This window comes from Arvicola amphibius, chromosome 13 (genome assembly GCF_903992535.2).
Source record: "Arvicola amphibius chromosome 13, mArvAmp1.2, whole genome shotgun sequence".
Lineage (NCBI taxonomy): Eukaryota > Metazoa > Chordata > Mammalia > Rodentia > Cricetidae > Arvicola > Arvicola amphibius.
The window spans coordinates 60,954,881-60,970,761 of NC_052059.1; the positions used below are offsets into that span (position 1 = coordinate 60,954,881).

At 42.4% G+C, this 15,881-nt stretch overlaps 1 pseudogene; it reads right to left on the bottom strand.

Moving 5' to 3' along the window:
- Positions 1 to 15,197: 15,197 nt before the first annotated feature.
- On the bottom strand, positions 15,198 to 15,881 carry LOC119799722 (annotated as a pseudogene).

A 15,881-nucleotide genomic window follows, 5' to 3' on the forward strand; every position in this document is an offset into this window, starting at 1 on the left:
AGAAAAATCATTGCCAATTTGCCTGAACAAAGTTTGCTAATGAAATCTGCCCTGATAGTCGTTGATTTCCCCTGGGAGGGCAGTTTTGTGTGATGTGCTCTAGCGTGCAGTCCTTTTTACATGTGCCACAGTCATCCATTCTGTCTTGTTTGGAGAGAACAGAAATTCCAATAGACCAGTACTATGTGTTGTGCTTTGATATTTTGGACCCTAGCCTGTATCTAAATTTTAGAATTTACCCTTTCTTAAATGCTGAGACTAAACGGTATTTCTTGGCTAGTCCTTTTCAAGTTCGATAAAAGTATGCCCAAAGAATATATTCATGGATAGGCTTCAGAAGTAATACATATGGAATAATTGCTTACATGGTATAAGTAAAAAGAAGTGGTATAAGTGGACTAAATAAAATAAATATAATACAGGAAGCACTAAGCCAAGGGCTAACAAGCAGATAAAAGTAATGGGAAAGATGCTGCAGTACATTAAAGGGCCTACCTAGTAGGCAGTGAAAGTCAACTTTCTCAGCAGGCACGGCGATACACACCTTTGATCCCAGCACTTGAGCAGAGGCAGGCAGACCTCTGTTAATTGGAGGCCAGCCTGGGCTAAATAGTGAGTTTCAGGGCAGCCAGAGCTTCACAAATGAGATCCTGTCTCAAAAAAAAGGCAACTTTCTAATACGGAGTTGAATTTGGAAGTAGTTCCAAAAGCCGTTTGAGGTTGAAGTGGAAGAGAGTGTATAAGAAATGCCACAGTGAAACCCATTGCTTTGTACACTATCTTAAACGTTAATCTAGAAAGAAAACACTTAACTGTTTAATGATATGATTTTTCAATTGCATCAAAAATTATCAAATACTTAGACTAAATCTAACAGAAGGTGTAGGAACCCTTTCCTCAGAACTGTGAACCAGAGCCTGGAGAGACGGCTCAGTGGTTAAGCGTATCTGCAGCTCTTTCAGAGCATGGAAATTCCATTCCTGGCATGATGTTAGGAGGCTCATAACTTCCTGTAAGTCCAGATGAGGGGAATCTGAAGATTCGGGCCTCTGCAGGCATCCCTTAATATATAATTTATATAATATATAATTTTTATAATATTATATAATATATAATTTTTTCTCTTTTACATATCAGAAATTGTCAGATCTAGGAACTCTGGCTGCTTGATTGACAACTGTCAGACCCTCCCACCTCAGGTCCCCTGGAAGAGTAGCCAAATAAGTTTGTGTCTTTAGTACATTATTTTTTTAAATGTAAGAGATTTATCTATTTTATTTTATGTGTATGTGTGTTTGCCAGCAAATATATATGTGTACCACGTGTGTTCTGTGTACCGTGGTGGGTGTCTATGCCCCCAGAGGCCAGAGAGGAACAAGAACCACACCTACTAAGCTGTTTCCTCAGCCCAAGAGTATATATATTATAAATAAGACAAATATATATATATATTTATATATATATATATTTGTCTTATTTGACTGTTTTTTTCTTTAATACTGAGAATCTGAGAAATTGTGAGCTACCATGTGGGTACTGGGAACTGAACTTAGGTCCTTTACAGAAGTGGTCAGAGCTTTTACCCACAGAATCACCTTTTCAGGACATTATCACTCTTCATTTTATTTCATTTAATTGTTTCTTATATTTTTTGAGATTACAATATAATTACATCATTTCACCCTTCTTCCTTCCTCCAAATTCTCCCATACACCATTCCCTGTTCTCCTTCAAATTCATGGCTTCTTTCCTCCAACTATTACTGCATGCATATATGTATTTGCATATATATACACACATATATATATGTATATACATATATATGTCCCTCGCCCAGCTACAGCAGCTGCTTCCCCATGTGGAACCCAACAAGTGCCCAGGCAGGGAAGGAAGCCAGCCTGATGGCAGTTTGAATGTGAGCCCAGAGTTTGTACATTGAAAACATAATCCTAATACATAATCTCAACAAATGACCTTGGGGTCATGAGAGCTCTGCCCTCAAGATGGATTAATACCGTTATTACAGGAGTCCTTCCTTGCCAGAGTTCCTCTTCTTCTTGCCCCATGATGCCTTCTGCCGTATTACAATACAGCGAGAAGGTGATCACCAGATGCAGTCTTTTGTACTTGAAGAACTGAGTTTAATAAATTTCTGTTGACCACAACACATCTAGCTTGTAGTGTCTTATTGCAGTAGCACAAAACAAAGACACATGGTTCATAATTTTTCAGAGATTTTCAACAATATTGTAAGAGCCTCCTTTTTCTCAGATTCAAAATATGAAAGAAAAGCAGTCTAATATGGCAAAATTATATATTCTCTGATACCGAGGAGACAGTTGAGTAAGTACTTGCTGAACAAGTTTGAGGGCCTGAATTTGGATCCCCAGCGTAAGAAGCTGGGCATGGCTGTTAATGTATGAACCCAGTGGGTGAGTTTGTTGTACAGACACAGGCAGATCCTTGCCCAGCCGTTCTGTGAATCAGTGAGCACTGGATCAGTGGAAGAAAAAGGTAAAGCGGAAAATAATAGAGGAAGACACTGACCGCTTGTCCCCACATGTACACATAAGTGCACACATCGATACACAATATGCACACACAATTAACATAAAAATAAATAGAACTGTCAAGATGATTCAAGAGGTAAAGGTGGTTGCCTCCTTTAGCTGAAGACTCGACCCAAGGAAGAAGGAGAAAGCTGATTCCTGCAAATTGTCTTCTGACACATGCAGTGTGGTACACACACACACACACACACACACACACACCACAGACACAGATATACACTCTCTCTCAATGAATACATATAATAAAATCTTAATTTAGAATAAATAAATACTTCTGTGTGTCCCAGGAAGAAGACTTAAAAGATTAAATCTGGACCATTGCAATCTTCAGTACCAGAAAAAAAAGGGTTTAAATGTTTCCTAAGTGAAACAGAATGAAATAAGAAACAAATCACAGACAACTCAAACATTGGAAACCAGAAAAAATATTTCTAAACAATCTACCTGTCAAAGAAGATATCAGAAAAGAAGTGAAAATGCTTAGAATTTTGAAAACACTTACTTTGAAGGAAAGCTAAAACATAAGAAAATTGTAAACTATAACTCAATGGGTGCTATAAAAAATTCATAGCGTTAAATGTTTACATTAGAAAAAGGATAAAGGTATCAAGTAAGGTACCTAAGTTTTTGCTTTAATAAACTAGAAAAGGATGAGTAAATTAAGCTTAAAGTTACCAGAAGAAATGGTTTGACAAAGATAAAAACAGAGATTGATAACTTGGAAACAGTAAAACAAGAAAAAAATTCAATTAGTTTTTAAGTAGTTAAAAATGTCAAGAAAAAATTAACTATCTAAAGTCATCATGAAAAAAAAGAGAAGAAGTTGTCTGCTAAAGGCAGAAGCATCAGTTGCCCCACTCAACTACGGTGCCTAGGCACACACAGCCCTTCAGGGTGCACAGCTTGTCAGTAACTGCCAGCTCTCTGCTTGGGCTGTTCATCCTGCTCTCAACATCCCTTGGTCGACTCTAGTTCTTCGTTAGTCTCGAGGTCCCATGAGATCCCCTTCCATGTTAGCATGTCTTTTGGTGTTATCCTTTTTCAGGTCTTTATTTAGGCAGCCATATTGGTGAGACTTCATGGGAATAGCTCTCTGTCATTTCTAGGAGACAAAATCTCGTAGCACACTTCCTGTTCCTCTGGCTCTTAGAATCCTTATGTCTCCTCCTCTGTGAGATCCTTGAGCCTCAGGTGTGGGAGCTGTGTTGTAGATGTATCAATGGGGGCTGGCACCACACAGTCACTTGCTCTCTACATTTTAATAGGGTTTGGTTTTCTCTAATAGTTTACAACTGTTGCAAAGAGAGGTTTTTGTTTTGTTTGTTTTGTTTTCGTTTTTTGTTTTGTTTTGTTTTTAGTGAGCAGTGGGATCTATGCTGATCTGTGTGTATAAGGATAAGTATTTAGAATGTAGTTAGGGATTGTGCTGCTTTAGTAAGGTGGTGGTTGTAGGTTCTCCTCCAAAATTCATCATTTCCCTCGCCCTGGGGAGTTGGCTAGGGTACCAGGCATGAGGCTGCTCTTGCTGCTCAATAAATACTGAAGATGATCTTTTGTCTGGGAGAATACAAAAGAAAAAAATGGAGGGAGAAATAGATCACACTGGGCTAGCTTTGCTTATGTGACTCCAAAAATTAGATACTTGCTTTAATCAGGCACCACCACAACATGGGAGCGATGTTAGAGAAAGGCCCCTGGCTTTGCTGGAAAGTGTATATTCTGTGCCACTGGACTGAATATTTTGCAAATGTCTGTTAAATTCTTTGGTACAGATTAGCTTCATCAATTGGATGCAAATAGAAGCAAGAAATTGATCGGGCAGTTTTGGGGCAGGGACCCTGAAAATCAACTGTTCTGTTTCTCTTGCTTTTGATAGCCAGTTATAACTAGGAATATTCCTGGTTCTATCTGAAATTCTGTCCTGTTTGGAGGCTTGGAATGCCCACAATGTTTAAGGACACTGCTTTGTACTCTGATTTCTTGTTTTTATCTTTCTTCTCCTTTTACATGGAAACACACACAGCACAACTGCCTGAAGCTACTTGTGATCAAAACGCTTCATTGGCCCTGAGAGGTGTTTCTGAAACTCCAGATACAGGGATGGGAGAGCAGCCTGGATACCTTGTGGGTGGGGCAACCTGACCAGGTGACCACCCTACCCCCATTGTCTCAACCCAGTAAGGCCTGTTAACTCTCAGAGACACACAGACACTCCATTCTCTGCCTGTTTCAGTTTCTTTGTTGATTACTTTTGTTTGGATGATCTACACATTAATAAGACTGGAATATTGAATTCACCCAGTGTTTCAGCATCTGGAATTATTGGTCCCCTTATGTATTGTCTGTCTTATGAAACTGAATGCATCAACCCTTGGTACACATATCTGTAACTATTGTATCTTCCTGATGGATTGCTCTTTTTATTAATATGTAGTGACCTTCTTTATGAATTCTGCTGGTTTTGGCTTGAAGTCTACTCCACTGGATACAACTATGGGTACTTCTGATTAGTTTTTACTTCTGTTTGCTTGATTTATAAGCATTTACCCTCAGTCTCTCTCTCTCTCTCTCTCTCTCTCTCTCTCTCTCTCTCTCTCTCTCTCTCTCTGTCTCTCTCTCTCTCATTGTGTATGTGTGTGTGTGTTTACAGAAAGCAAATATTGATAACTTAATTTTAAAATCTAGTCAGCAAGCCTAGGATGGATGTGTTGGTTCAACCCGTAATTACAGTGCTTGGGAGGCTGATGCAAAAGGAGCGTAGTAGGTTTGAGGTCAGCCTGGGCTATGTAATAAGTTGAAGCTAGCCTAGGGTACAGAGCAAGATTCTGTCTCAAAAAACCGAACCAAAGAAACAAAGAAAACAGTATTTAGAAAATCTCCACTGATTCCTTTATCTTGATGTTTACTGTTCTGGCTGGTTTGATGCATTCTTAGTCCTTATTGTTCCCACCTTGAGAGTCATGTTTGGTGGTTTATTGAGTTAGACATGATGGATTATTTCCTAATTCCACTTTTTTCATCCATTTCCCTGTGGTATTTGCTCTGTGCTCCCTTGATCGAGACAGCCTTTCTTTCACCGTGTGTAGTGTCTTTGGTTATAGCCCGGGTTGGTGGGCATGCACTGCCTTAATCTGTGCTTGTCTTGACATTTCTCTTTTCCTTTATTGATTAGAAAGATTACTTTGATGAGCATAGTAAATTTTGGTTGATGGTTATTTATTTTCTGGGCTTTAAAGAATAATTTTATGCTTTTATGGCCTTGGAGGTTTCTGTTCGGAGGTATAATGTTATTCTGGTGGATTTGTTTTTGTGAGCTGGCATTTTTCTCTTGCAGCTTTTAATATTGTTCCTCTGCTTTTGGGCATGCTTAATATAATTTGTCATGGTCAGACTCTTATTTGATCAAATCTCTCTGGGATTATAAATGCCACTATAGTACTTGGGTATTCACCACCCCGTCTCCAGATTTGGGAAGTTTTCTGTTACAATTTTTTGCTTGGGTTTTCTATGATTTCGGGTTTTGTCTCTGGTCCTTCTACCACATCGGTTTGGGGATTTGATATTGGTTATGTCTGCTAGCTCTTGGGTGATGTGGTGTTGCTTGCTGATGTTTTATTGAATGAAACTTTCTCAGCCTTGTCTTCCATCCCTGATATTACTTCTCCTGCTTCTTTTAGTGATGGAGGAGAGTTATCTGTCTATGTTACTTTCATTGGTTAATTAATAAAGAAAACTGCCTTGGCCCTTTAAGAGACAGAAAATTAGGTAGGTGGAGTAGACAGAACAGAATTGTGGGAAGAAGGAAGTGAGGTAGATGGCTCAGACAATTGCCCTGCCTCTCCTCTCTGGGAAAGACTGCCATGCCTCTGCTCAGGGAGAGAGTCGTGATGAAGCTAGCCACCAGGTCAGACATGCTGAATCTTTCCCGGTAAGACACCATTTGTGGTGTTACATAGATTATTAGATATGGGTTAGTCAAGATATGAGAAAGAGGCTGAATCTAATGGGCCAGGCAGTGTTTAAAAGAATACAGTTTCCGTGTAATTATTTTGGGTAAAGCTAGCCGGGTGGCGGGACACAGCCCCGCCGCTTCCTTCTACAGATTGGCGCTCCAACGTGGTGATTAAATCCACTTAAAAACCTGAGAGGGCTTTAAATAAAGGAGAGAGAGAGTTTAACACAGCTTTTTGCTGTTTGCCTGGACGTGCTGTAGAAAGATTGCCTGTTTCGGCAATAGCAGCAGAGAAAAAGCTGAGTCATTTTAAAACGCGGCTTCCTGGTGCTGTGCCACCAGTGCAAACTCTGGTTATAAAGCATTTCAGTGGCTTTTATGGGCCTGGATATCTGTGTTCCCGCTTGGGATAGGAAGGAGAGTGCACTGAGACCCGGCCAATGGCTCCCTGCTCCCTGCCTGCACCTGGGCAGATGGCGGAATCAGGCTTAGGCGAGCGGGAGAACATGGCGGATTTCTGCCGCCACAGAGAGATGTTTCCAGGCTGCACAGTGCTCTGCGCGTCAGATTTGGCTGTAACTTGGATGAAAAGAGTTTCTGTGCTGCATGCTCAGTCTCAGAGTTAAAGTGCTGAGTGCGGCTCCTACCTGGCCGCCCCAGAGCTAGCAGAAAATGGTATGTCCTCCATTTTGAAATTGGAGAGAGGTGGAGCCAACATCCAGAGCAGCCCGCAGCTCTGCAGCTCAGAGCTGCAACCGATTCAGAGTCATAAGCGGTTCCGCCATGTTGGACTGGGCGTGGCAAGCTCACAGTACCTGTTTTTGACCTAGGAATGTCACAGCTTAGATTCTTAAGTGCATAGCGATTTAAAAGCACAAAACAAAAGTGCTCCTGGATAGTAAAAAATTACAGATTCACTATAGGACAGATTCAGACATAGAAGACCCCCATATGGGTCACAATGTTGGATGAATGTATGTAGGCTTGAGAGAGAAGAAAAAAATATAAAAAATAAAGTTAATGCCTTAAAAAAAGGGTAAAGTCTTTAAAGAGACAGAGTACAGATAGTTATAGATTAAAAGAAGTGATAGAGTAAAAATAAGCCATGTAAAAATGGAAAATTCACAGAGAGTCTGGATTGTGTATTTTGTTGTGTTTTCTTTGATTTTTTTTTGACTGTAAAGGAACTAAATACAGAGAGACATTTCATTATATGGGCTGCCAGGCTAGACCAGAATGGACATCTTAACGGTATGACTTCAGGATTTGGATCTAAGAACATGATGCTTTGGAAAAGAGTTTCTTCTTTTGTTTTCACAGAGGACGAGACTCTGTGGATTGCTTCTATCCCAATATGGTATGATAGACCATGCCCTCCTGAAAGGTTGCTGTGAACATCTTCAAAAAATTACTCCACTCAACTGCCAACTGAGATGAACCTAGCAGACAGGTTATACCATGAAAGACCTAAATAACAGCGCCCCCATTCAGCAGGAAGCAGTTTGGAGAGAAATAACTACGCCCACATTCCCAAATATTGTTTATAAATGTTCTTTTACATTTAAAGGGGGATATGATATAGATATGAATAATTTGCATTGGTATGGATTTTAAGGTCAATTTTGTTATATGTATATGTATGTCTGATCTTGATTAAGGTATTGTGATTGTGTAGTTCATTTAAAAATGTAATGTATAATTAGGAAATATAGGTTGTTAATGAATAATTATTGATAATAGTTAAGCTTGTAGTCATGTTAGTTAGATTTTCTAGATATATAGAGATATATTTCAGTTAGATAGGCATACTTCCTATCTTCCAAAGACTACAGAATATTGCATTTTAAATGTCTTAATAACTTAGGACTTTTCATGACAATGAGACATGTCTGCTCCTGGCAGCACCAATCTACTTCAAGAGGAAGATGGGCATCGAAGAGGCTCCTTATTGAGTTTGATAGCCATTTGGGCAAGAAACTGCTCTTGCCTGGACTGATGGATAGACTGGACACAAAGAACCTGCAGAAAGAGGACTGCTAAACTTGCCTAAAGGTGAGATGGTCTTTCTGGGTTCCTGATTCGTGAAAGAGTCTGCAAGACATTCTGCAGGACACAGCAGAAAGTGACTGAACTGTCTTTGGAATTTCCTGCTTCATGGAAATGTCTGCTGGACACTGTGGGCCTGAAGCCCGAAGATGGATGCCCCAACGGTACAGAGGAACTTTGGGTGACTGTCCAGGCAGCGAGTTGTCTCTGTCATTTCTAGAGTTTGAAAGTTGCATATTTCTTGTTTACTTAGATAGTCTTATATCCTTCTGGAATCTTTGATGGAGTTAAAGAATGGTTCAGTAGTTATAGTTTTCCTTAGTTATGATAAAAGATAAAATAGATTTAAATATTGTAACTGTAATTTTTGCTTGATAACTATTTTGTTATATGTAATTTTGCTATGTTAAAGTTGAAGCCTTTCTTTTTTGTTTAAACAGAAAAAGGGGAAATGATGGAGGAGAGTTATCTGTCTATGTTACTTTCATTGGTTAATTAATAAAGAAAACTGCCTTGGCCCTTTAAGAGACAGAAAATTAGGTAGGTGGAGTAGACAGAACAGAATTGTGTGAACAAGGAAGTAGAGTTGGGGAGATGCTTCAGGGAGTCTCCATGCTTCTCCTCTCTGAGATGGACGCAGGTTAAGATCTCTCTTGGTAAGCCACACCTCGTGGTGCTACACAGATTACTAAATATGGGTTAAAGGAAGATGTGAGAATTAGCCAATAAGAGGCTGAATCTAATGGGCCAGGCAGTGTTTAAAAGAATACAGTTTCCGTGTAATTATTTTGGGTAAAGCTAGCCGGGTGGCAGGACACAGCCCCGCCGCTTCCTTCTACATTTTAGCTATTGACTTCCATGGTGATTTAATTTAACTCATAGAGTTTTTCATTTCCAACATTTCTGTCTGATTTTTCCAAGGTCTCCATTCCTTGTTGACTTTCTCACCCGTGTGCTGAATAGATCTCCTGTGTTTGCTTCTCTGCTTGCTTCTTTCCTTTATGAAAGCAGTGGTAATTTTAAAGTAAACTTTTGTGCTTAGTTTTCTTGAAAGATGGGAGTGCTCTTTCTTTCAAGGTACCTGAAATGACAAACCAATGGTTGCTGTTTTCAGATGGAATCTATATTCAGTATCAACTGAATGCGAATGTCTTAGTTTCTCCAATTTCAGGGTTGGGATTATTTTACTCTTTCAATACTGAGTACACTAAATTGACCTTCTTGTTAATATTTTACACTTCATACAGTTCTTACTTTATTAAGAATTTTTAGTTAGTACTATCCGGTTGTAACACCCAATTCTGTGTTACCCCCTCGGTACAGTTCGCGCGCCACTGTACCTTATGCGAGTCGGACAAGGGCCTGGAGATTGAAAGAACACACAAAGAGACCTGGGTCATTCGAAAGGAGATCAGCCGAATGCCGTTTATTTAGCCTTGGGGAAAATCTTATATACCCCACTCCTGCCCAAGGAATTCCACCCAGGCAAGTGGGAAATTACCTTATCTAACTGCTGCACAAGGACTTCCACCTAGGCAGGTGGGAAATTACCATACCAACAATAGAGTCAACAATGCCCTACAGCAAATCACCAGGCGGGGCAGAGGGAGCAGAGGAACAAACAGGATGCTTAGTCATCTGACCAGAAACTGTCCTCAAGATGAGCCCCAGGGACAAGGGCAGACCCGGGCCCTACATCCGGTAGGTTTGGGGGATGTTCATTCCATTTTTGTTGAAGTTTTTTGGAACCTGACCATTCTATAATAAAAACGGAAAAAGTTAAAACTACATTTGTAATTACAAAGAAGATCTAGGCATACAGTAGAAGTGATGGAAAGAGTCAGTCATAAGAAAGAGTATAATACTGAAAAGACCCTCGTTTTCAAGGGTGGCGATTTCCCCCTTAACTCGATGACCCAAACCAACAGATGCAATTAGCATGAGGTTATTTTATTAATTTCACAGGCGTCTGTGGGTGAATCAGCAGGTCTCGCCAACTGATCACACCGATCCAACTCTTTATTCAGCTTTTATAGGTTTACAGGTTACATGGGGAGGGGGGCTTAGTAACAGTAATTCTATTGGTAGGGGCTTGGGTCATCTTGGGGACAGTTCCATTTGTCTGTTCCCAGGTTTTCTCACAAGGTATACTTCATCAATTTGACAGCTGTGATAAGGAGGTCTGAGATCTTAGTCCGGTCAGCTAGTCTCTTGACCAGATGTATCCCATAAAATACCCTGCTGTGGTGCCAGTTGTCCATAACGGAGACAGTATCTGACCCAAAGGTCACCTTATCTCTGTCTCCTAAAGGTTAGCTCAGTTCACCTCTGTCGTTTATCAGGACTGGCCAGGACACCATTCTAAATTTATAGGGGGGCATTCTGGTCTTGTAAATGAAACAGCCAGTCGTAAAATGACCTAAGCTTCCCAAACATCTGAGAAAACAGCTCCCTGTGAGTGAATGATCCTTGATCTGCTGGAAAAGCTGCTGATGGTCTGTTCTCATTCTCCCAGACTTGCAACTATATATATATATTCCTCATTTTTGGAATCCACATTTATTTCTTGGACTCTTCAATACCAGCTGGAGTCACAAGTAGACAGCCACACACTGCTGTTTCCCTTCTGAGCAGCAGACATGCTCAGACGTGTGGCAGGATGTATTTAACTTAGATATAACAAGCAATGTCCTTCTATGGGAGACAAGGAAATACTTGATTGTTTTAGAGGAAGCATACTTAGGTTCTGGCCAGCTCTTGAGCAAAAGAGACAAACTATCAGAAGTAAAAGTTACACCTTTCAGAAGGATGGACAGATCCAATGGGACTCTGTGGCTTCTCAGTGTGGAAGTTGCGCTGGGAGCCAGAGAGCCCGGGAAGACAAGGATAGCACCTCATTAAAGGGCTTATTATTCCACCCATCTCTTCAGCATGGCTCAAGGGGAGCAAGCCTTCTTAGGGTGGTCTTGCTTCTCTGAGAGGTAGTCTCTTAGCTAAGTGATCGACCCTGTCCATCCTGAATCAGAGGTTTCTACCCAGGCCAGAGTTTCTAGTCTCTTAATCAGAACTTTCTGTTAATGAGCCCTTACTGCTCTGTTATTACTTCCCTCTCTGGAGTAAAGCTGTGTGTGCTCTCTTGTGGCCCATAACTATATTATGATACAGGGCCCCAAACATTTCCAAATCCCTTGGCTGCTAAATGCTTTCCGACTGGAAGTTTCTAATCCCTTGGTTATTGAAGATCCTAAGTTTAGCATAGAAAGTTTGCCCTTTTCTCCCAGTTGCAGAAGAGTAACTTTGGATAAAGTTAAATGAACCTCATTGAAGGAGAGAAAGAAAAATGTCAGACAAGTTGCTTCTCAGGGCTGGGCCTGTGGGGTCACAGACAAGTACAACCGTGTGTACTGAGACTGTGATGGACTGGGGCAGACCATGCTCCAGGAGCTGAAGGGTGATTCCTCTTTCCTTTCTGAGGAGTCTCTGCCTACTCCGAACTGGCTCACGCTCTGTGCTGTTAAGATTTCTCTGTTGTCCCTCACCTCTGGTCACACTAGCACGTGTCCGTCTCAGAGCCCGGGCTCCCATCTCTTTAGACGAGGTTTCTTTTTTCTCTTACACAGAAAGACCCTCCTTGCTTGACATTTCTGGTCCTCCTACTGTTGTTTTCTTTCTTCCATAGCAGCGCCTGGTCTTATTTGCATATTACTATTTGTTTGTCTTTCTTACCAGAGGAAAATTTTGAAGGCAGAGACACTCACCTATTCATTTTTCAAAAACCATGGAAACGATTTCTTCCGCACCGACTTTCTGTGGCAGTACTTGTCTTTGCCATTGCTAGTACTGACTGTTTCCAGTAATTGTACACTTTTGCTGGTGTGCTTGTAAACAGCCTCAGGGGTTTGAACTGTTTGTCTGGCTACTCCTGAGGGGCGAGCTTTGCCACACGCTCATTCATCATTTGCGTATCTTATGAGTTACTCATTCAGATGCCCTTTACACAAAGACAAATGTTTATTTCCTAGCCTTCCTCCTTTCTCACTTTCTGTGTCCTCCCTCTTTCTCTCCCATCTCCCTCTCCTCCTTCTCCTCCCCTTCCTCTAGTCTTTTTTCCTCTCTCTCTCACCCCTTCCCTGCCCTTCCCTCTCCTCCTCCTCTCTTTTTTCTAAGATCTTGCCTTGTTGTCCCCCCTGACCTTTATGTATGCTAGGGATTGTACCCAGGCCTCCAGAATGCTAGACGAACTATCCACCACTGAGTTACATCTTCGATGTTTTCTTATTATTTTTTTCTAATGGACCCTTTTTTTTTCACATGAAACAAACAAAGCTGTTATATAAATGATTATTCTTTTGACCCCAACACTCAGATTAAGGTACAGTGGAGTCACTGGGGCCCCTGGAGAATGCAGGGAACAAGACCCTAACGATAGAGAGGTGTTTGGATCAGTTTAATTCCCTTATATCATAAACTGAGCCTCCAGCCTACTCAAGCCTTTGTTTGGTTTGACTTTTGCCAGTTTTATTTATTTTTTCATATGAGAGATTTGTTGTTCATTTCGGCCTATAACTGGATCACATCAGACAATCAATAATCTATGCGGCATTTTTCTTATGGGTCAATACTCTTACATTTTCTCTGCAGATCTTTTGGGATTGCATGTTTAAGAAGACTCTGGGTGGTGCACCCCTTTAATTCCAGCACTTGAAAGGCAGAGGCAGGAGATCTCTGTGAAGTTAGCTCAGTCTACATAGTAAGTTCTAGGACAGCCAAGGCTGTGTAGAAAGACCCTGTCTAAATACACCACCCAAATAAAACCCCAAATCAAACAAAAGAACACCCTAAGCTTAGGTACGATGGCTCATGGAGGTGAGGGCACTCACCATGCGAACCTGACAACTTGAGCTGGATTCCCGGAGCACAAGTGAATGCAGAAGGAGAGAACCAAGTCCACGGTATCACCTCATCTCCACATGCACAACATGGCATGCGCACATGCATGCACACACATATACACACACTGTGCACACAAACACAATGTATACTCATACACAATGTGCACAAACACATCGTGTGCATACCACACATCATGTGTGCATGTGTGCGCGCGCACACACACACACACACACACAATAACAAATACAATTGCAAATAACAATGCCCTGACCACTTTTGAGCCTCTTGGGTGATTTTTCCTGGAAAATGTTGAAATCTAACTTTCTGAAAGCCACAAAAACTATGCCTGACACTTTTTTTTTTTTTAACACAGTAGTAAGAGAAACTATCCACATGACAAGAATTGACTGGATGACCTGCTTATATCAAGAGATAGTTTATGTCCTGATGTTTTGAGGCCCAGGACCCTGCTGGGACTTACCTTTGATCAGATAGCGATCCGAATTACGAAAGAAGTCCCACGCTCTTCACTCAGCTTCCTTCTGTGCTTCAAACTAGTTCTGTTGTCTTTTTAGATCTGTTTCCAGGACACGTTATTTACAGGCAACCACGGGCTTCATTATACATCCTCGTCCACGTCCCCACCCCGCGTTCATCACACCCTGCTTTCTGTTGTCCTTCTCCTCCCATTGGCCCCTTCCTCATTCCACTTAGTCCCCTTCCACTTCCAAGTTTGGTTTTCTTTTCTGGGTGTGACCCACTGAGTTTCATTAGGGTTGTTTATAGGAGCACGTGTGTCTTACTGGTGGCCACAGCGCTAGATTTTAGAGCTAAAAAAATTGCAAAGCCAATTATTACAGAGCCACGGGGCAGCTCCTGGCTGCAGTTCATTCAGGGCACCACTGATAGTACATGTTGCTCCATAGTTTTGTTTGGAAAACTTTTCTCTTTCCCTGATTTTTTTTTTTTTTTTTTGAGAGTTGAGGAAACAATTTCTTTAATTTTATCGGAATTCAGGACAAAACAAGAAAAACACTCCAAACCACATGGAGACCAGAAGACAAGACACAACTCCTCCTCACACACCTCCCTGGCCCGAGAGTGGGGACATAGTGGGGGTGGGACAGCAGGAGGCAGGAGGCTATTGAACCCCAATCCAATCCTGCAAGTTCCAGGCCTGCAAGGGAGGGCCATGGGGTGATGGGGACTGAGGGACTCTACTTCCTCACCAATTTGCCTGCCCTGGAGCAGGCAGCCCACAGTAGCAAGGGCCCCGGGCCACGGAAGCGATTGTGACTGAGAAGCAGCTGCAATGAAGCAGGAGGGGCGATTATCCCAGCAGAATCACTGGGGTAGGGGGCTATGAGGTCCCCAGGGGCCAAACCTTGAAGTGGCAGGAGCGGTTGTGAGTGAGGTCCTGAGTGAGTGCGTCAGTAGCTGGGCCCCTTTCTCCTGCTGCCTACAGCCCTTCCAATACCGCTGCTGGTGCCTGCCTTTAGGGAAGCAGGCAAGCATCCCACTCCAGTTGTTGACTTGCATGGCCGAGGTCAGCTGGAAGACCTGGGCAACCTCGGCCACCTGCCCCAGAGGACTGTGGGAAGAGGACGGGGGGGGGGGGTCGGGGGGAAGGGAAGACAGACGGACAATGGCTTGACTGGCTTAGATCCAAGATGGTGCATTGCTTGTTTGTTGGGTCCCTCGTGAGCTGGAGGACTGCAACGGGAGCCAGCAACTCGTTAGACTGGAGGCAGAAGCTTCTCCAGAAATTCTTTACAGCTGCCATCTCCTGAACAGGAGCTGTGCATGATTACTGGGTATGTCTTGACGTGGACCCTGGCAGCTGTGACACCAGACTGGAGCCTCTCAGCTGTCAGGGCATCAAACTGAATGGGTACCATGGGATCCAGTTCCCCGTGGCATTGAAGGATGGCCAGGTCCTTGGCACTTCCATTGGCTGCTTGGGGAAAGTTCTGATACAAGGCAGCTGACAGCTCAGTAGTGCCATGATGCCAGCCAGAGGTGGGGGCAGGTAAGGACTGTGAAGAGGGACAAAAAAAAAAAAAGCCACCCAGGGCAATTTCATTGGCAGGGATCCCATTCTTCACCTCATGTTTAATCAAAGTCTTGACGTTTTCTGCTGCCTTCTTGATGCCAACTTCATCTCTGGGGCATCTGGACTCAGTCCCATCAAGTCAAACCAGGGAGGTATCACTATCGTCATGGTGCACGTCACAGGGTTCCTGGGCACATGGGGACAGATGCTCTTGATGTGAGGATGACGGTTGGTGGAGAGTGTGTCAGCCTAGCCTTGCCCTGTGTCTCCAAGTCCACGGAAAAAATAACTGCGCCGTTTCCCGCTCAGTTCCAGACACAGCGGCAGCGTTGGTGAGTGGGGGCGCAGACATGGTGTTACCACACAT